Source organism: Mytilus californianus, unplaced genomic scaffold, assembly GCF_021869535.1.
Source record: "Mytilus californianus isolate M0D057914Y unplaced genomic scaffold, xbMytCali1.0.p SCAF_1, whole genome shotgun sequence".
In the NCBI taxonomy this organism is placed as follows: Eukaryota; Metazoa; Mollusca; class Bivalvia; order Mytilida; family Mytilidae; genus Mytilus; species Mytilus californianus.
Window position 1 is genome coordinate 15,759,778 of NW_026262581.1, and position 21,572 is coordinate 15,781,349.

The 21,572-nt window shown below is 32.0% G+C and overlaps 1 long non-coding RNA gene across 1 annotated transcript; it reads left to right on the forward strand.

Moving 5' to 3' along the window:
• The first annotated feature begins 6,652 nt into the window (after positions 1-6,652).
• LOC127711750 (uncharacterized) lies at positions 6,653-20,532 on the forward strand. The gene is made up of 3 exons (XR_007986880.1): positions 6,653-6,801; positions 7,757-7,803; positions 20,356-20,532. It is a non-coding gene; the product is annotated as an uncharacterized LOC127711750 (long non-coding RNA).
• Positions 20,533-21,572: the final 1,040 nt, after the last annotated feature.

Sequence of the window (21,572 nt, forward strand, 5' to 3'; positions counted from 1 at the left end):
GCTCAATAGCGCACGACCATCTTACAAAGATTATCATTCGATTAACAGAGACTATAAATGTTCGTTTATCAACGTTTCTAGAGATTATTGAAGTATATACTTGGTTGATTACCTTACAAACTGAAAAGGACTTTTATCTAAAGTATGTGAGTCAGCTGCCCAGTTAATGACTTTTATTCAGTTTGTGAGTTAATCGGCCGAGTTTACACATCAATCACCATTATCAATAATGTATTTAATCGTTATCAATCTCAACATAAACATTTGTTGTTTTATTCTTTCATGTTCTACTCTTTGGAACCCCATGATTTCATTCATGTGTACCGCACATACATATATATCACAATGAAATGGACGAATAGTTTACATAGGCTACGACTAAAGTAGTTTCGGCAACATGGCTGATTGATGTGTTAACTATAGAAAAGAATTTCTAAGGGACTAATCACATATTCAATTATTAAGATATAAGTGCACACATAGACTAAATATGTTTACATTTTGTGAGGGAGTACAATTGTGTAAACATAATGCTGATCGAACTACCTTTTGAACTCTAATCCCCTTTGTCATCTCTATCAACGAAATGATATAGTTGCAGGCAATAACAGAGACTGAAAATAAATTCAGAAAAAAATAACTGTATTTACAAAACCTATATAAAACAAGTAAAATAACACTATATAATACCATATTAAATTGTTTGAAGTTAATGAAAACAGACTCGAATTCAAAGTTTTAAATCGTCACTTCGGCTGTTATACTTCCGAACAGATTTCATTAGAATTTAAAGCAAGACTAGTTCGAAAAAAGGATCTTCTGAATATCTACACGTATTGTTAAATAAAATTAATCAAGTATGATGTTCGAAGGCTTGTTATTCAATATAGGCGTAAATTTCACATCGGTATAGGAATAAACACTCAATCATTCCCATTTAGAGAAACAAGAACTAAATAGTATACGTAACAAAAAATTTCAAAGCAAACAATTTTGAAATTATTTGAAACAAACAAATAAAAAACTATATCTTTTCAAGCACGATTCTGTTTTTGTTTTCCTCACGAAAATCACTTTTGCTATTAAAAACGAATTCATTAGAACAACAGACATTGGCCAATGGTGCACCTAGATTAATCGGATGACCAGTTCCTTAAGGGGAGATTTCTGTATGATTATATTATGTGGTAATATTGTATACTGAGTAAGGAAATCTTACTTGTGAAATTTTTAAATCTCAATATTGTTTTTACCGCGGTTTACAAAAGCTTGGCATCAATTGTTACAAGGCGGATTTTTGTTTTCTCTGTTGAACGAAAAAGTAAAATCACATAAATACTGAACTCCGAGGAAAATTCAATCGGAAAGTCCCTAATCACATGGCAAATAAACGATAAATAGTTAAAAAAACGATTTGTTATTGGACATTAAGTAGATGCAGATATAAAGCGAAATTCGTAAGGTTTCTTTTGCAAGTTCGGATGCCAGAACTAGATTTAGAACCTTGCAAGTTCAACAGCAGCACTCTGTTTAGACCACTGTCTTTTCGTAAGAATACTAGTATATAAAACAGAGGCGACAGAAACCAAAGGGATAATCAAAGTCATAAGTCGAAAACAAACTAACAATGCCATGGCAAAAAAACGAAAAACGACCAAGACAAACAACAGTATACAAAACACAACATAAAAAACTAAAATCTGATCAACACGAACCCCACCAAAGACTGGGGGTGATCTCAGGTTCTCTGGAAGGGTAAGCAGATCCTGCTCCACATGTGGCACCCGTCGTGTTGCTCATGTCAAGTTTGTAATAGGTATGAACGTATTTAAACTTTTAATCTGAATAACTCAGTGTAGTTCTAGTGTAAACACAACATCATTTTAGACTGCTATGCTGGCATGCACGAATCTGTTGCTAGAATTTAATATATATATATTGTTAGTCTTAAAATATAGTTTTTTTTTTAAATCTATACTCCAACTTCGGTTGATTTTTTTATATTCTCTCTGGTCTCTTTTGGTCATATAGTTTCTCGTGTATTCATGTAATTATACATCCTTGACTTTGAAATATTTGAGTATAAGCGTTCCTGATAAAGGAAAATCCATAGAGCACTGCGAACGCACCTAATTTGTAAATAGTTATTTTCATTTTCTAGCACTGGGTCGATACCGCTGCTGGCTTAATGCTGTCCTCCGAAGGTATCACAAACTTAGTAGTGTCTGCTTTGATACTGACAATAAATAATAATACTACCATCATAGATACCAGGCTGAAATTTGTATGCCAGACGCGCGTTTTGCCTACAAAATAATCTTCAGTGATACTCGAATAAGTTAAAACGGCCAACTAAAGTATGATTTTGAAGAGCATTGAGGATCCACATTCTGAAAGGTTTAGCCAAATACAGCTACAGTTCTATATTCCTGGTGTAGAAAATCCCTAGTGTTTTGACATACCGTTCTTAAAAATCATTTGATAAATACAGAAAATATAAATATACTAAAGTTCCAACTCCCTCAAGCAAAAAGCAACTTACTTTTGGCTATTCTTTTAAAGGTCCCGTTTGGTCATATAGCACCTGACGCATTCAAGTAGTTGTGCATCCTTGGTTTATAAATGTTTGAAATTGAGCATTCCGGATGAAGATTAATCAAGAAAAGCGTTTAGACAATGTTAAATTATTCTGTAAAACGTGTCCACATGAATCATAACTAAACATTAATTTTTATAACCTAAATAGATGAAAATAACACTTGATGAATGTCATGAATTCGAAGAGCTGGTCTTCCTTCACCAGAAACGCTCATTTTAAATACTATAAAAAACTAATAGTGCTGTGTTCAGTTGGTTAAAATCTTATTAATGCATGGAGGATGATTATTTAGCATTACAATTAATTAATATACTAGGTACTCTGATTAAACTGACATATTCTTAAAACTTAAGTTTTAGAAATGAAGCTGTGATGTTCGTATTTCTATGACTATACCAGTGAATTTAAACTTAAGAAAGTCTGTAGATATAGGAAGATGTGGTATGAGTGCCAATGGGACAACTATCAATCCAAGTTACAATTTATAAAAGTAAACCATTATAGGTCAAGGTACGGCCTTCAACACGGAGCATTGGTTCACACCGCAAGCTATAAAGGGCCCCCAAAAAATTACTAGCGTAAAACAATTCAAACGGAAAAACCAACGGTCTAATCTATATAAAAACGAGAATCGAGAAACACGTATGAACTACATAAAAAGACGACAACTACTGTAATCAGATTCCTGACTTAGGACAGGTGCAAACATTTGCAGCGGGATTAAACGTTTTAATGGTACCAAACCTTCTCCCTTTTCTGAAACAATAGTATAACATCACAACATAGAAAAACACACTATAAAATATCAATTGGAAGGCTTAACTCAATCAAAAAACGCAAATATTAACACACAATGAACGAATAAATTTGACCTGTGACACCTGAATGCAAATACACAGTTAATAAAAAATTACAAGGGATAAATAATTAAAGTCAAAAGTAAATAAACAGGTTTAAAGAAAGTTACAGTATGATATCACTGTGAAATTTCAAACAATTTTTAGAAAATCATCACTTTGCTTCATTCTAGAAAATGATACAGTTGGACAACTTAAACGAGAATGAATGACACATTATAAGATCTTCAGTCACAGGGTGTATTTCTACTACAAAAACTGTTGGGCTATGAGGAATAACGACTGTTTCACCGTCTCTATTATCAAATATTGGTTAAAATAATCTAGGTGTAAGTGTTACAACTCACTAAAGGCATGTTTTTGGGTCTTAGATACTTAGATATATGAATAATCGTCTACTTGTACCTATTATTGTTTACTTTCGAGACATTTTAACTTGATTTGCATTACGACTATATAAAAATAAGGAGATGAGGTATGATTGCCAATGAGACAACTATCCACCAAAGTTCAAATAAAGTGGATGTAATCAATTATAGGCAACCGTACGGCCTGTCTTGATTTGTATGGCGGCTAATGTGTGCATTGTATGAGACACTTAACCTGTCCATTCAGCCGATTTCGCTCAATTTGAAGTTCATGCGATTCCCTCATTTTTTAAAAGTTGGTTTGTATATTCAATGAATAAATAATTCACCAAAAAATACTGTTAACCGGTTTTGTTTTAAATATATACCTTTTAAAAAACAATTACACTTTTGATATTCAATATCTTACATTATGTTTTTTTTTTTCATTTAATCATTCAATTTAAATGAAATTGAAAGTATAAAATATCGAACATTTAAGATGATTTATTCATATTTGATGGAATGATAAAAGAAAAAGGTTAAACATTAAAAATCGTAAAGTATGTTTGAAATGAAAAAAAAAATATCTAAATTATTTTTGGTGTTTCCTTTACCAAAACAACCTATAACACCATGTCAAAAACACAAAACGACGAGAAGACAAACAATGTTATATTTAACACTACATAGAAACTAAATCCTGAAAAAGACGAACCCTGACAAAAACTAAGAAGGATCTCATGTGATCCGGCAGGGTAGGCAAAACTTTTTCTTCATGTTTCACTAACCGTCTTGCAAATGGAATTTAAAATTCGGGAAAAATATTTAATAGTTTGTTGTTTTCTTCTCAAGCATGAGTTTAACAAAAATTTAGTGTTAGCATATTTACACATTTTTTGTTTTTTTTTCGTCTTTTTGTAGAAATATATCGTCAGCGGCAAGCACGAACGGATTTGCTATCAACGAACTTCGTTTGTCATTTGTTATATGCGGGAAAATCTGATATTAAGAGGGTCGCCTGTCATTTTCTTCTTCTTCTTTCGAAGATCTCTACCATATTAGAGCACTTGGAAAGCCAGTTAATTTAATAATAGTAAAAAAGAACGGTCTAATCCTCCACCAGGTGAATAGCGTATTTACATTCAGAAATCTAAAGTTTAAAATATTACAGTACACTAGTAATAGATAGAACTTGAAATGCCCACTTATAATTACAATCTGAAATAATAGTTTATCTGTAAAACTATCAATTTTAACTTATATCATACAAGTATCTTCCACCTCACAATATACTGTAAGCCTTCTAACATGCATAGAATAGCAATATTCTCTTGTTATAACTTCAACAGTTCTAAATAAAATTATTTTCATTTGGCAAAATATTCTGTTGTGCCAGGCACTGACAGCCTTTTCTACATAAGGAAATGCCTGTACCAAGTCTTTTTCCATTCGTTCGATGTGTTTGAACTTTTGATTTTGCAATTTGATAAGGGACTTTCCGTTTTGAATTTTCCTTGGAGTTCGGAGGATTTGTTATTTTGCTTTTTATTAGTTGGCAGATTTTTTTATTTATTTATTTTCTAATAATAAGGTGTATTTTTTTCATTTTTCCTGACTAATATTAGATATAATGAATTTTGAGTTTGGATTCAGTTCTGACTGGTTGAAACTTACTTTATGGAACTGTAAAGTATATGTTCCTCGAGCATTATGTTTTTGGCTTTTGTTACAGCCTGTTCGAATGACTACAGGAACATATACTTTACAGATCAATAAAGTAAAATTCTGCAGTTTAAAATTTTAATCGAGCATCTAAAATTCGTTTGATAGAATTTTCAATTAAATGTGCATATTTGAGTTAGAATTTTTTTTATCTTAGACACGACTTTTATTATATATTTATTAACTCTAGTAACCATTGCGACCTTAAAAACAGTGTAAAATAGAAAAACAACCTTAATCTCAACCAGAAATTTCAATTTTGAAATGTAAGCACGTTGTTTTTAACTTTCACTTATATGAAGAAAAGTAAAGGTAAATTCAGAAAGAGGGAAGTCCATAATATCTGAAAAAAAATCAAACGCTCGACTATATCACCAACGAAAATAATGGCAAACAACTGTCATATTCCTGGCTTGGTACTGGCATTTTCTAAAGAAAATGTGGATTAAACCTGGATGTATAGCTAGCTTACCCACTTCTTATTCAAACTTGTGCAAAATAAGTTTCACGTGAAAATTAATTTACCGCTGTAAAAGGAATATTTTGTGGTAAAATTCTCAATTGTAATACCTTTTAATTGAACATATTTTATTACTAACTGTGCAATATATACCTCTAATATATAAGGAATTGTTTGCTTAATTAACTATAAAAATAGTTTGTTTTTGACACGTTACAAAGTGGACGAGTGACATGAATACAATGTCAGCAAGGATTATAAACTTCAATCATAAGTCGTTTTCTCATAGTCCTACATTTCATTGGTTAGCGCATTGTCTTAAAAAGGTTGTAGTGGAAAAGGTATGTTATCACAATGTTCGACTGCATACAGGCAGGATTTTATTTATAACGAATTATAACTTTTGTCATAAAATAATCACACACTCGTGAGACAGTCAATGATATAAAATATTACACATGTATGCTGTATAACATCACGAATAGAAAGGTTTATGCTACGTGATGTTGGGAGCGTTTATGTTTCAAGTTTCGGTAACATATCGCTGAAAATATTAAAAATAAAAAAACAATGATATAATGATGAGTGGTTCCGGTAATAGAATTACAGTGACAAACAAATATCTTGCTACATATTTTGTATTGTGAAATCAAACAAAACCACACAACGGATATGAGAGGAAGCGGTTAAAACGATGTATTTGCAACGTATTTACCCTGAGTGAACGCTTGTTTATTTTTTATTTTAGTGACATAATGTTCGTTTTAAGGTTGGAAGTTCTCATTATTGTTTACGGAATTTGTGCAAAAGCGGGTAAATATATAGCACGTTTGAAAACATCAAACCTGGTATAATGAAAGCAATTATGAAAAGTGTTTTAGTTTTAATACATCTGATTGAATAATGTGTTACTCGACATGTCCCGTATATCCGATTTAGCACTAAGTTTGTAATATTTAAACTTTCATATAAACTGTTAACTATGATTTTAACGGTAGGCTATTAATGACACATATATTAGTGGGTTTATTAACGCCTGCGTTACATTAATTAATTAATTCATTCATGTTATTATTTACATAAAGAGATAATATTTATTTGCAGTAATTTAGCTGGCAAAAATAGTTTTTTATTTTATTCTTACATGCAAATCAATTATTTTTTTAATCTAAAAAAATGTTTAAAAGGATTAGAAGCCGAATCAAAAATATATATTACTAAGATTTGTTTGCTAAGGCGAACTTTTTATTTGAAATATATCATGATGTGTCGATTAAAATAAACGCAAACAATGACTTACGTATTATGTTTGTAAAAATGATACTGAATTGAAATAGGATAATACCAATATAAAGATATACTATATTCCACAGCATTGTTAATTCGAAAAAAATGTTAAAAAAGTCATTCAAATACTCTGTTGAGTGTAGATTTTGTTCAAGGGCTGTCTATAAACCAAAACAATTTCATTTTGAAGAAATGAAAGCACAGTCATATTTTCCTTTTTCGAAATCATTTGAAAAAAAAAGAAATTATTGTTGTAAAAATTCAGATTCAAGACAAACAATGAAAGCAAGAAAAAACAATACGGGAGTCAAAAGTTTTAAAGGAACGGAATTTGATAGAGTTACTTATATGGAATAATTAGGGAAGCCTCGAAATTATGTGGTAGTGAAATTTGTTGAATATAAATAATGTTTTGGTATTTTGAGATCTTTGGTTTAAAATAAGAAAAATATAGTTTGCGTTTATAACATTTAAATTTCAGTTCATCAAGGAAGACAAGAATTTGTAGAATTCAATATGGATTTTAAGGTAAGACATTTCAAGATGAAAAAGTATTTTTGTAAACTTCAGTCATAAGTTTTAAAGGATCTGAATTTAATAAAGTTTCCTATATGGACTAATTAGGGAAGCCTCGAAATTAGTAGTGTGGTAGTACAAATTTTTGAATATTAATAATGTGTTAGTTTCAATATTTTGTGAAAAATGACAATATTGGAGATATTTTTGCTTTTAAATAGAGGCGAAAGATACCAAATTGACATTGAAACTCATAAGCCGAAAACAAACTGTCAAGGCCATGGCTAAAAAAGAAAAAAAAAACCAACAGACAAACAACAGTACACAAATCACAGCACAGAAAACTGAAGACTGAACAACACGAACCCCGCTAAAAACCGGAGGTTATCTCAGATGCTCGAGAAGGGTGAGCAGATCCTTCTCCACATGTGGCAATCAATTAAGAAAAATATAGTTTGCGTTAATTACATTTAAACAGTTCATTAAGTAAGACACGGATTTGTAGAATTCAGTATTGATTTTAAGGTAATAAATTTCAAGATAAAATAAGGACATTTTTTTTATAAAAAAATACATTTTTACATTGATGCAAATCAAATATATCGTCATAACTTATTGTATTAAGATTTGATATTAAAAGTAACTTTTAATTGTAATCTATCACAGTCTTATTCAAAAGCGGGAATGGTTTTTAAATATTTACGCCTTCTTATTTGGATATAGATCATAAACATTAGTAAATATTGAAGTATTGCCTTTTTTATTTCCTTCTGCATTTACCAATTCGATGATCTGAAGAACGTAAATGATATAATTATTACACATTTTCAATTGAGGATGTAAGAGCGCTTTTTATGTACAACTGACACTTGGAATCAGGGGAGATAAATGACTTCCGGAAACGGAAGTTGTATAATATTAAGACAGAACCGGTTAGTTAATACAATAACATCAACAAAGTACAGTCTATTACAAATATTATTTCATTATGTAAGCTAAAACAATTAACTAAAGGTGATGACAACTTCCACATAACAACATTCAAGGGATTCTTTTATGCTAAATGAACAGCACTGTTTCACTGTCCTGATTATTTGGCAACAGTTCGAAAGTTTTTGTAGTCAGCATGTGCATGAGTTAAAGGCCATAATGTCACCAGGTTTGGCTACCTCTTTTCAAGGCTTATTATGTTTCTTATATGAAACAAACTTGAATAAAGTACTAAACATGATCTCGGCATTTGTACCATCCTTTATAGGTATATCATTTGGTACATTTAAATGTTTACATATGATTTTAAGCACAAATAGCAAGTGTTCTAATAACTACAGAATGTATTTTGCTCAAAACCCATTCATTTTTATTGTGAAAAATCTCAGTACCAATACGTTCTAAAAGATATCCTCTATTGTTACCTTTATGATTTGACATGTTAATTACTGTCCATAATGTCATACAGTATATTGAACCCTAAAAAAAACCAGAATATTTAAATTTTTAAAATAACACTCATTTCATAAATTACATGGCACGATAACTTCTAATTGAACATTGTTTTTAACAAAGTAATTTCTCTCAACTGTAAATCAACTGTAACCATTCTACCAAAGAAAATAGTTATGTCCATGGCAATCAGAATAAAGTACTTAATTTTAATGATTTGCTTTTAATTTGTTACATCAGTTTCAGCATGTTCAACCCTTAAATACAAGATGATATGTTGGACATGGGACTATTTATAATGACAGCCACAGTATAGATAATTGCTCAATAAAACAAACATCCATCCCTGGCTCCATGACACAATAACTGTTAGTTGTAACAAATTTGTGTATATGATAATTTCTTTCAACTGTAAAACCACTGCTACAATGATATCTAAGATTTAGTTACTTCACGGCTGCAATTATTTCCATAATGCAAGTGCTATCTGGATTCAATCCATGGAAAATAATTTTGTATTATTAAATGACTTCTCCTATTATTTGGGGCCACTTCAAGTCTTTTCAAGTGTGACATTTATGTATGTAACAAAAGACAAGATGTTGTTCTGTATATGGGCATTTGACTGTTCGTGATAACTGGTAGGAGCTGGAACAATTTTCTTTGATCATTTGATTTTAGATCATTAATTGAATTCTGATTTTTAATTAAAGGATATCCTGCTCCAGTGCTCATGATGGAAACAAGTGTTTAACTCTTATTGCCTCATTCTGTTTCTTATTTATAACTAAATTGAATGAGGTCATCAAAGTAATCCTGGCAGTGATCCTATCCCACATGGATACATCATATCAGTCCTTGAGTATGACTGTAAAGTTTTAATTCATAGATAATGTTAGTTCTATATTGTCAGTGTTCAAAAACTCTGAAATGTTTTTTGTCCAAACACACTTACTTATTGTTAAACATCGCAGCAACAATACGTTACAAATGACATATGGATCTGTTACCTTAATGGTTTGATATGCACCTTTCCATGATGTAAAACAGAAGTTGATAGAAAAGAAAGGATATGGGGTATCCATCCATGATACAAATTCAGTAAATAACACAAAAAACAAAGTAACAGCGTTTGTATTGCTGTTCTTCATCTCAGGGGCACAGTGAGGCCTTAGTTCTTTTAGAAAAAAATAAATAATAAGATTTTTAATTATGAAATAAATTCCAGCATATTCAACCCTAAAAGACCAGTTGATATGTTTAACATGGGGCTTCTTATGATGTCAGCCACAATATCAAAATTTATTTAATAAGACTTTTTTCCATGACTCCATGGCACAATAACTGTTAGTTGGACAAATTGATTAATATGATAACTCCTCTCAACTATAAAACCACTTCTAAAATTCTATCTAAGATTTAGTTATTTCCGGGATGCAAGTATTTCCATACTGCAAGTACTATCTGTATTCAATCCATGGAAAATAAGTGTATGAAACTCAATCACTTGTTTGTTAATTTTGTTCAGTTGTGGTCTTTCAATTGGAACAAATATGTGTTAAAATGTCAAAAAAGACATTATGGTTTGTTGTTCATTAGGTTGGACATGTGATTTTTGATAGTATCTGACATTTCAATACTGCAAGAATTATTTGTATTCTATTAATTCAAACTAAATATGTATGATTAAATGACTTCATCTTTAATTTGGTTCAGTTCTCATTTTTCAAGTGTGACAAATATTTGAAAAACTGTCCAGAAAGACATGCAATTGTTCATAAGGATGGACATGTAAATGTACATGGTATATGACTGGAGGTTGAACAATTTTGATTTGTCGTTGGATTTTGAATAATGAATCCAGATCTGAATGTAAACTAAATAACCAGCTGAGTCGTTGATCATGATGGAAGCAAGAGTTGAATACTTTTCAATGCTATTTCTGTTTCTTATATGTAGCAAAATTGAATAAAGTACTACACGCCATCTGGGCATTGATCTTCTCCAATACATATATCAAATTATGACTATACTATGAGTATTATTGTAAAGTATTAAAGTTGGTACATTTATAAATGAGTTTAGCACATATTTGCATTTTTCTTATAAAAAATTCACAGCAACAATAAATTCTAAAAGACATCCTGATAAGTTGCCTTTATGATTTGGCATATAACTGTCAATAAACGCATGTACAACTTAGTACTTGATTTTAATGTTTTGATTTTAATTCATTACATAAATTTAAGCACGTTCCACCCTAGAAGACAAATTGATATGTTAGACAAAGGGCTACTGATAATGTCGGCCAGACTTTCAAGCTTTGTTCAATAACGATTCTTTCCCAGACTCCATAGCACAATAACTGTTAGTTGGACAAATTGATGTATATGATAACTTCTCTCATCTATAAAACCACTGCTACAATTCTATCCTAGATTTAGTTACTACCGGGATGTAAGTATTTCCATACTGCAAGTACTATCTGTATTCAATAAATGGAAAATAGTGTATGAAATTCAATGACTGTTTTGTTAATTTGGTTCAATTTTTGTCTTTTCAATTGAGACACATGTGTGTAAAAATGTTAAAAAGACATTGTGATTTGTTTGTTCATTAGGTTGGACATGTGATTTTTGATAGTATCTGACATTTCAAAACTGCACGTACTATCTGTATTCTATTTATACAAACTAAGTATGTATGATTAAATGACTTCATCTTTAATTTGGTTCAGTTCTCGTTTTTTTTCAGATGTGACAAATATTTGTAAACCTATCCAGAAAAACATGCACTTGCTCATAAGGTTAGACATGTAAATATACATGGTATATGACTTGACGTAGAACAATTTTGTTTCATCATTTGATTTTAAATAATGAATCCAGATCTGAATGTAAACTAAATATCCAGCTGAGTCGTTGATCATGATGGAAGTAAGAGTTGAATACTTTTCAATACTAATTCTGTTTCTTATGTGTAGCAACATTGAAAAAAGTACTACACTTTATTTTGACATTGGTCTTATCCCATACATATATGATATTATTCCTTGATTATGACTGTAAAGTATCAAAGTTGGTACATTTACATATGATTTTAGCACATGTTTGCAGTTTTCATACAACCCCAGAATGGTACTTGTCCAAACACATTCTTATTTATTTTTAAAAATTCACAGCAACAATAAGTTCTAAAAGACATCCTGATATGTTGCCTTTGTGATTTGTCATGTAACTGTCGATAAATGCATGCATAATTTAGTACTTTATTTTGATTTTAATTTATAACTTAACTTTAAGCATGTTCAACCCTAGAAGATAAGTTGATATGTTAGACAAAGGGCTTTTGATAGTGTCAGCCAGACTTTCAAACTGTTCTATTACACTTCTTTTCCTGACTCCATGACACAATAACTGTTAGTTATATAATAACTTCTCTCATCTATAAAACCACTTCTACAATTCTGTCTAAGATTTAGTTACTTCGGGGATGCAAGTATTTCCATACTGCAAGTACTATCTGTATTCAATCAATGGAAAATAGTGTATGAAATTCAATGTTTTGTTAATTTGGTTCAGTTGTGGTCTTTTCAACTGAGACACATTTGTGTAAAAATGTCAAAAAGAAATTGTGATTTGTTCTTCATTGGGTTGGACATGTGGTTTTTGATAGCATCTGACATTTCAATACTGCAAGTACTATCTGTCTTCTATTCATACAAACTAAGTATGTATGATTAAATGACTTCATCTTTAATTTGGTTCAGTTCTCGTTCTTTCAAGTGAGACAAATATGTGTACACCTTTCCAAAATGACATGCTGATCTGCTTTTGTGTTGTATATGTTATAAAAATCACGGCATCTGATTGGCAGTTTTCTTTTGTTTTAGGATTTTAAATCATTAATTTGATTCAGAATTTTAACTAAATCAGATCCTGGTTCATTGGCAATGTTACTACCGCCTATATTCATTTACAAATTGCTAGGGTTTTTAGTCATTGTGAAAAGTCATAGAAGAAAAGTACTTTTTATATAGCTTGTTATACACGGTATTTGCTGTGATTATTAAAAGGAACATGAAGGTCAGAAATAGATAAGGGGATTGTTCATCAAACAAATTATCTGTGACTATGAAATTCGTTTTTAACTTTAGGTACTATAAAAAAAGTCGTTCAACTTGATTTGATAAATCAGTCTTTTTTGTGTAGATGTACAAATGATAAAAATTCAGATGAATAAAGTATTAAAGATGTTTTCTGGATGTGCAGTAGACGTGTTTAACTTAATAAAAAACATGTTAGAGAACTGATTGTCACAAAAAAAAACGAAATGGACGAAACTACTCGTTGCAGTTAGGCATTGTAAGACAAAACATTGTGGTACAAAAACATAAAAGGGAAAAGCATGGTCAAGCTTCTTTTAAAGTGAAATATGAGAATCCATTTTAAATTCTGGTTTACTAGATTAATTTTAAGTTGTGAATTGACCGGCTTTTTGTGATGCAAGGTTACCTGGACTAGAGGAAAGAATGGTGACCAGGACGTCAATGCTACCACCAGTTAGACTAAAGACCTATTTTTCTTTTTATACCCCCTTTTTAAAAAGGGGGGTATACTGTTTTACATCTGTGTGTCTATCCGTCCATCCGTCCATCCGTCCGTCCTTCCCAAAAATAATTTTCGTCCTATCTTTCTCAGGAACTACATTACAAGGATTTCTGAAATTTGGTTTCAGGGTTTATATGAGTCAGCTATACCGTGTGATGCGTTTTTAGATTTATCTTTCAACAACTTCCAGTTTACCTTATACTTTTAGCGGGGAGGGAGTATCATTAGTGAGATGTAGCTCACAGAATAACTTGTTTCCTTATTTCAGTCTATGTATTGGCATAATACGGTTTATCTCATTTATAAGATAAACCAATTTAATGAAAGAGAAATGATTACTGTGTCATTCGGATCCGGTTCTCGTTTCCCGATAATCAACGTCACATGACTCTTCAGCATTACATTGAACTAGCCACTCTTGTTGATATGTAAAAGTTTCAAAAATGCAATCGTAAAAAATCAATGACATCCGCATGTCATATTCCAATATTTTGATATGAAACTATCGAAGAGACAAGGTAATTCTCCAAGAAAGGATTTTCATTTGCAAGGGCCAGCAAATGACGAAATTAAAAGGTAAACCGAACTGTCACCATACGATCCGATGCCATCAACACGAGGAACACCTCCAGCTTCTTTCGACATGTATGGATGTGTAAAGATCATAGAACAATTTAATTAATGTATCTTCGCCATAAAAATTATACAATGCACCAATGACAGAGACAGCTTTCAATTTGTCAGTGGCTCATGGACCGGTGATCAATTTAATTGCAGAACAAAATCTTCACACCAGGAGCCCCCATTTATAATTCCACACGGCACAACATGCACAAGGAAAACACGATTCAAAAGAATAGGAGAACCACTGATCCAAAGAATTGATAACCTGGTTCCAGCGGTTTGCAGATTTCGTCAAACATTAATCTTGGTACGTTGAATTTATAAAAAAGTTGATGGTTTGTGGCGTATAATTATTCTTATTGATATTTATCTCATAATGAATAAGATTAATCTGATAGTGATAAAGATAAGATTACTGAAAGGATTATTTATTATTATTATTTGATGTCATATGTTTAATTTGAATTTCACATGAGCAATATGATCGCACTGTGACTTTAATCAGAGACATTAATACAGTAAGTTTTACATGTCTCTGCTTTAATGTACAATATGTTATATTACCATGCAGTCGTTTGAAAGACTATTACACACAAGATACACACGAGGGCAATAAGTGCAAATTCGTCAACCTTTATCTCAATTAATAACATTATACCACTTATTATACACAATTATACACTATGTGTTAGATGGTTCAGCTGACGTAGTAAATGAAATATTGTTATTAATGCGGTATGGGCCCTGCTCATTGTTAAAGGCAGTACGATGACTTATTGTTTTCTTTGCCATTTGGTCTACTGTGAAGAGTTGTCTCATTGGCGATCATACCAATTCTTTTTACATGAGTGAGTTACTCAGTTACATGTATATATATATATACTTTTCAATTTGCGCTTTTCTTGTTAGCTTGCTTGCTTTAATTTATGCATGTTTGCCTAGCTATTTACATTTATATGCATGTGTTCTTGTTGTATAATATGCTTATAATTTGATATTTGTTTTTTATATTAAATATCAAGTCAGTTGAGAGATCTACAGAGCTCATGTTTACGTTGTTGAATCATACATATCATGCCCGACCCTAAATTTTCTTACTTACGCAAATAGAGTTAATATAGTTATACAAGCAAATATAGTTATACAAGCAAAGCTGAGTTGATATTTTCATGATATGTTATTACTATTGGTATAGGTTATTCAGATAGCTCACTAAAACTCATTTACCGTTGTTCTTGATAGTATATATATACACAACAGACACTAGACTTCCAGAACATCAGCATAACATGCTACGAATGAATTTTATACGATCAGAATATACCTTGCCCAAATTCACACTTCAATCAGTTCATGAAGATAAACTACGTTTTCTTCAAACCAGTAGTTTATAGGCAACTATGGACAGGTCAATTAATTTATCAACAAGTCAACTTAGAGCAATTAATAAGGGAATTATGTGTACTTTTGACACAATTATTAAATTACTTTATAAACTCACGAAGCAGCAGACAGAGCATGGTACACAATATCCTCTTTTCTTTGAAGTGCGATAATGTTATTGAATATATACATGTATTGTTTATAATATTTTTGATTGTCATCATCATCTAACACGGATATGTGAACATTGAGGATACCTTTGTAATTTACTATCACATTTCTTTTACATGTCAGCACGAACTATGGGCTTTCCCACAACTATTTTTAGAAAGAAAACAAATATGTGGTATATAAGTTAAGGACTTTTACAGACAAACACGTATATTATCCAGATGGTAGCCTCAATGAATTTTTAAATTTATTTCAAATACTCTTGATCTATTTCCTTCTATTAAAAGGAACATTTACCATTCCTATCTATTCACAGAGCTGATGGACTTATTCTTTTTTTAATTCTAGTCGGAATTAATCAACTATGCATCTATATACACCCATTACTTAGAGTAATACATAGAATTTCACTCTAGCACCTAGTTCTTTCAGGTCACAAAATATATTCGACGTAAAACTATTCAAGTTTGAACTTTCCAAAAAGCTGCACGGACTGCTTAGCTGTATCCGAATTTTAAGTACTAGTAGGAATGCATGTGGTTGCCGATTTAGTAGAGGAAGTGTGGTACCTTCTATATATTGATTGATACGAATAAATTAATTTTTAAAAGTGTACGTTATACACCCATGGTTTTAAAATATTGGTCACGATACTTGTTGAAAATAAAAATATATACAAATGTACACGACTTCGAAGGGGTGCCTAGAATAGCATGAATTATATATACAGGTAATGCATTTTCGTAAACTTTGTAGAGGAACATAGATTTGCAAAACTAATAGTGCATATTGCAGATTAACATAGCAATTAGGTAGATTCATGGTATACCACCATCTTGGATTGTACTCTTGCAGTGAACTATCAGTCTAGTTGTTACCCAAATCTCCGAATTTGTAGACAGATGTTCAATGTTATTGATTAGACTGTTTATCTCTATGAAGAAAACTTCATCTTTGCATCTGCACTAAACACATTTATTTAAAAACCAGTTGTTGGCATGACACGGGTTATGTTCTTCTCATATATGTTATGATGGTATGATACTAAACCCCTAACGGGAAGGATTGTGCCTGATATTCATATGATGAAGACATAATCTTTCAATCAGTTTAATTGAAGTCTGGAGCTGGCATGTCAGTTAACTGCTAGTAGTCTGTTGTTATTTATGTATTATTGTCATTTTGTTTATTTTCTTTGGTTACATCTTCTGACATCAGACTCGGACTTCTCTTGAACTGAATTTTAATGTGCGTATTGTTATGCGTTTACTTTTCTACATTGGCTAGAGGTATAGGGGGAGGGTTGAGATCTCATAAACATGTTTAACCCCGCCGCATTTTTGCGCCTGTCCCAAGTCAGGAGCCTCTAGCCTTTGTTAGTCTTGTATTATTTTTAATTTTAGTTTCTTGTGTACAATTTGGAGTTTAGTATGGCGTTCATTATCACTGAACTAGTATATATATTTGTTTAGGGGCCAGCTGAAGGACGCCTCCGGGTGCGGGAATTTCTCGCTGCATTGAAGACCTGTTGGTGGCCTTCTGCTGTTGTCTGTTCTGTGGTCGGGTTGTTGTCTCTTTGACACATTCCCCATTTCCATTCTCAATTTTATTCCTGATTTTTCGCATTATTAAAAATATTTTAACAAGTACCGAACATATGTGTTTTGGAATAAAGTCGGTTTAGGGGAGATAACTCTTTTAGTAAACCTATTGATAATTCATGATCGGTTTATCAGTGGATGTATTACTGCTAAAATATTGCGTTTTTTATGATGATATTAAATATATATATAACATGGATAATACAACAAAAGAAGTGATATCGTCCAAAACAAATCTTGCTGAGGGGATATCATGGAAGGATAATAGCCCCATTATAACAAAGCTATTACAAAAGGAAAACTATTATTGTCCAAGGATCAAACGTATAATCAAAGAGTAATGCCTTCTTAGCTAGTTCAATTAAATGGACTTTTAGGTTGTGGAAAAAGAGGGGGATTCTGATGAGTGTGTATAGACACACTCAAGTGGCAAGATTAAGGGGTTATGATCGTTTCCCGTAATTGTACGTCGGATCATATTAGGTTTTTACTTTCCAGCGGTACCGCAAGAAGTTCTGTTGAGACCATCTCATGTCTACCCTGAGTGGCCGGTTCTGAATTGGTACCAGTTCGAATTTGACTGTTTTATGATACATAGTATGGACTATGTATTCAGCGTGCATATAGAGTTTTATGATATAGAAACTGTTAATTTTTACTCCCCTGAAACCAGGGAGTGATGCGAATAAGACCCGACGTATTTTGGGATCATAACCCTCGTTCTCTTTAGGATGAACCTTGAGGAACTTGAGCATCCATTGCTACCAATGGTGCACAGATTTGTCAGTTAAATCAATCATGTCGGCATTCTGTTATCATGTCAGACCTCGTCATTCAAAGTGAACTGTGGCAGTTATTTCCACAATAATTATTTGTTTGCTATGTTTTTACCAGAAACTTGATTCTTTGATTAATACGGTTTATCTCATTTATAAGATAAACCAATTTAATGAAAGAGAAATGATTACTGCGTCATTCGGATCCGGTTCTCGTTTCCCGATAATCAACGTCACATGACTCTTCAGCATTACATTGAACTAGCCACTCTTGTAGATATGTAAAAGTTTCAAAAACCCACCCACCTCCCCTTACAATCTTCCATCTAATAACCATTATTTTGTCTGCTGCTGATTTATTTATCTTTTCAGAATGACCAGAACAGGCCGGATCTATAACATTTTGGACAAAAAAGAGGAGACAAACAGGCCGATGGATTTGCTTGCTGAATCATACGTTCGAGAACTATATATGTTAATGCTAATTTTCATGAATGGCTACCACTTTTATCTAAATATTCAGACACCAGCAGTGTGAAAATGGAATTATCAATACCTGCTATTAGTTCTTCGCCTGGAATGCATTTAACTTTTGACTTTATTTTGATAAAGATCAGCATTTATCTTGATTACTTGATTCTAATTGTTCATTATTTTGAAATAAAATCATTCGTCACAGTCAAAAAGGATGTCGAGATCTGGCAAGATTAAGGGGTTATGATCGTTTCCCGTAATTGTACGTCGGATCATATTAAGTTTTTACTTTCCTGCGGTACCGCAGGAAGTTCTGTTGAGACCATCTCATGTCTACCCTGAGTGGCCGGTTCTGAATTGGTACCAGTTCGAGCTTGACTGTTTTATGATACATAGTATGGACTATGTATTCAGCATGCATATAGAGTTTTATGATATAGAAACTGTTAATCTTTACTCCCCTGAAACCAGGGGGTGATGCGAATAAGACCCGACGTATTTGGGGATCATAACCCTCGTTCTCTTTAGGATGAACCTTGAGGAACTTGAGCATCCATTGCTACCAATGGTGCACAGATTTGTCAGTTAAATCAATCATGTCGGCATTCTGTTATCATGTCAGACCTCGTCATTCAAAGTAAACTGTGGCAGTTATTTCCACATTAATCATTTGTTTGCTATGTTTTTGCCTGAAATTTGATTCTTTGATTAAACAGTGTTGTAATTGGGTGATTTTTTTTTTAAATGTTTTACTGTCATCTGATAAAAATATAGCTTACACAAAATTTGGACCTACTACACAATCTGTTCTTAATGGGAGACTAATGAAATTTACTCTTGAATTTTGAATCCTGAAATAGTCAAATCCATGGTGTACGGGAGGCAACTCTTGAGATCACCCCAGTTTTTGGTGGGGTTCGTGTTGCTTAGTCTTTAGTTTTCTATGTTGTGTCATCTGTACTATTATTTGTCTGTTTGTCTTTTTATTTTTGGCCATGGCGTTGTTAGTTTGTTTTCGATCTATGAGTTTGACTGTCCCTCTGGTATCTTTCGTCCCTCTTCTTGATATGAATCTCATAAAAGACATAGGCAAAACATCGGTTTTACAGAATAAAACTGTCGTAGGGGGACACACAAAGGGAAAAATTAAAAAACAATCCTATCTTTTCAAAACATTTTCCGGAAAGATTTATGTATCAGTATGCAGTGCTCTCGTACTATATCAATGATGTAACATTTTCAATGGTTTTTTTCTTTTTATAAGTTAAATAATACTACAATATGAAGGGTGCACCACCCTTAAATGAAGTTGACCTAAAACGATTGTCGTTTTTTTGTTGTTGTTACATATTTGGTTTTGATACTCTTTCACATTTAATATAATAAGCCTCGTATCTTTGGTGATTTTCTATTAAAATTATGATAACTATTCATTTGAAATAAACAACAAAAACATCAGTGTGTATTTTATCATTATTTCAGATACAATGCCGACACTACCTTTTCCAATGTTTCCAAGAGTGTTGGAAAGGGAGATTCGGGCAGCGACATTTGCCTTTTCTCGACCGCTAAATACGTGTATTGTAAATGACAAGTTCAGATATGATTCTGTTTTATCATCTAATACTAAGTCGTTCATGGCTCAGAAACTTAAATATCAATGGCAGTTTTGTACTTGAAGTATTGTCAACATAAACTAAAACAGAGAACATAAGGCTGAAGTGTTGAAGATTTATCATATCTTAAAATAATATGTATGTTGATGAGAATATTGTACTGAATGTCCGGAGAAAGTACCATAAAGGGTGCAACTACATTTTACTTACAATCTATGTCTTGAAAACCCTGTTAAAAATTTCCATTCAAACCAATACAAACTGATATCGATCAGCTTGGATACATTGTTCATCACAGACTATTCAGACCAGTTGACATTGCAAATAATTTAATAGAGAAACGATCCTTCTAAAGCTTTCCTTTGCCAACAAAGGTCTCGGTGAAATCCATTCAGGCATCATTCTTCACTGTATCAGGTCAATTGAAAATATCTCCCTACTCTAAAAATCAATGAGTACCTATCATTTCTTAACCTTCTATTACACTTATTGCGATCAAACGTGTAAATGAATTTTTAATGGAACAAAACATACATGTGTCCTGTGAGACTACGTTGACTCCTGTGTATTGTTTAAGCGTACATCAGATTAGGAACCGACAGCCAGAACTGTGTAAACATACATCACAGTCATAGAACACAACTGACTAAAAAATTCAAAACAATATACAAATAAATCTAACAAAGACGACATTAAAAAGGTTATTGTAGTTGATGGTAAATATGACAAAGACGTCAACAGAATATTTTCGTAGTTGATAGTACATACAGTATATAGTATACTCTTTCTTGATAAAGTACAAATTAAGTAAGCAATAAATACAAGGGTAAACAACATGAAAATAACACTGTAAACACCTCTTGCGTCCGTATCGCACATCTATACCCACATGCACCAGGAACGCCTATAGTCCATAGTCATAAACCCTATAGCTGGAGAAAATTTTTTCAACTATATTTTCTATCAACAAATGTAAATTCAAGGATTGTAAGACCTTCAATTGTTCTTTACGCAATTGTTTTTTTTTTCAATTATCTTATATTGTTTTTATTGTTGCAAGATCAAAATTATCAGAAGGATTGC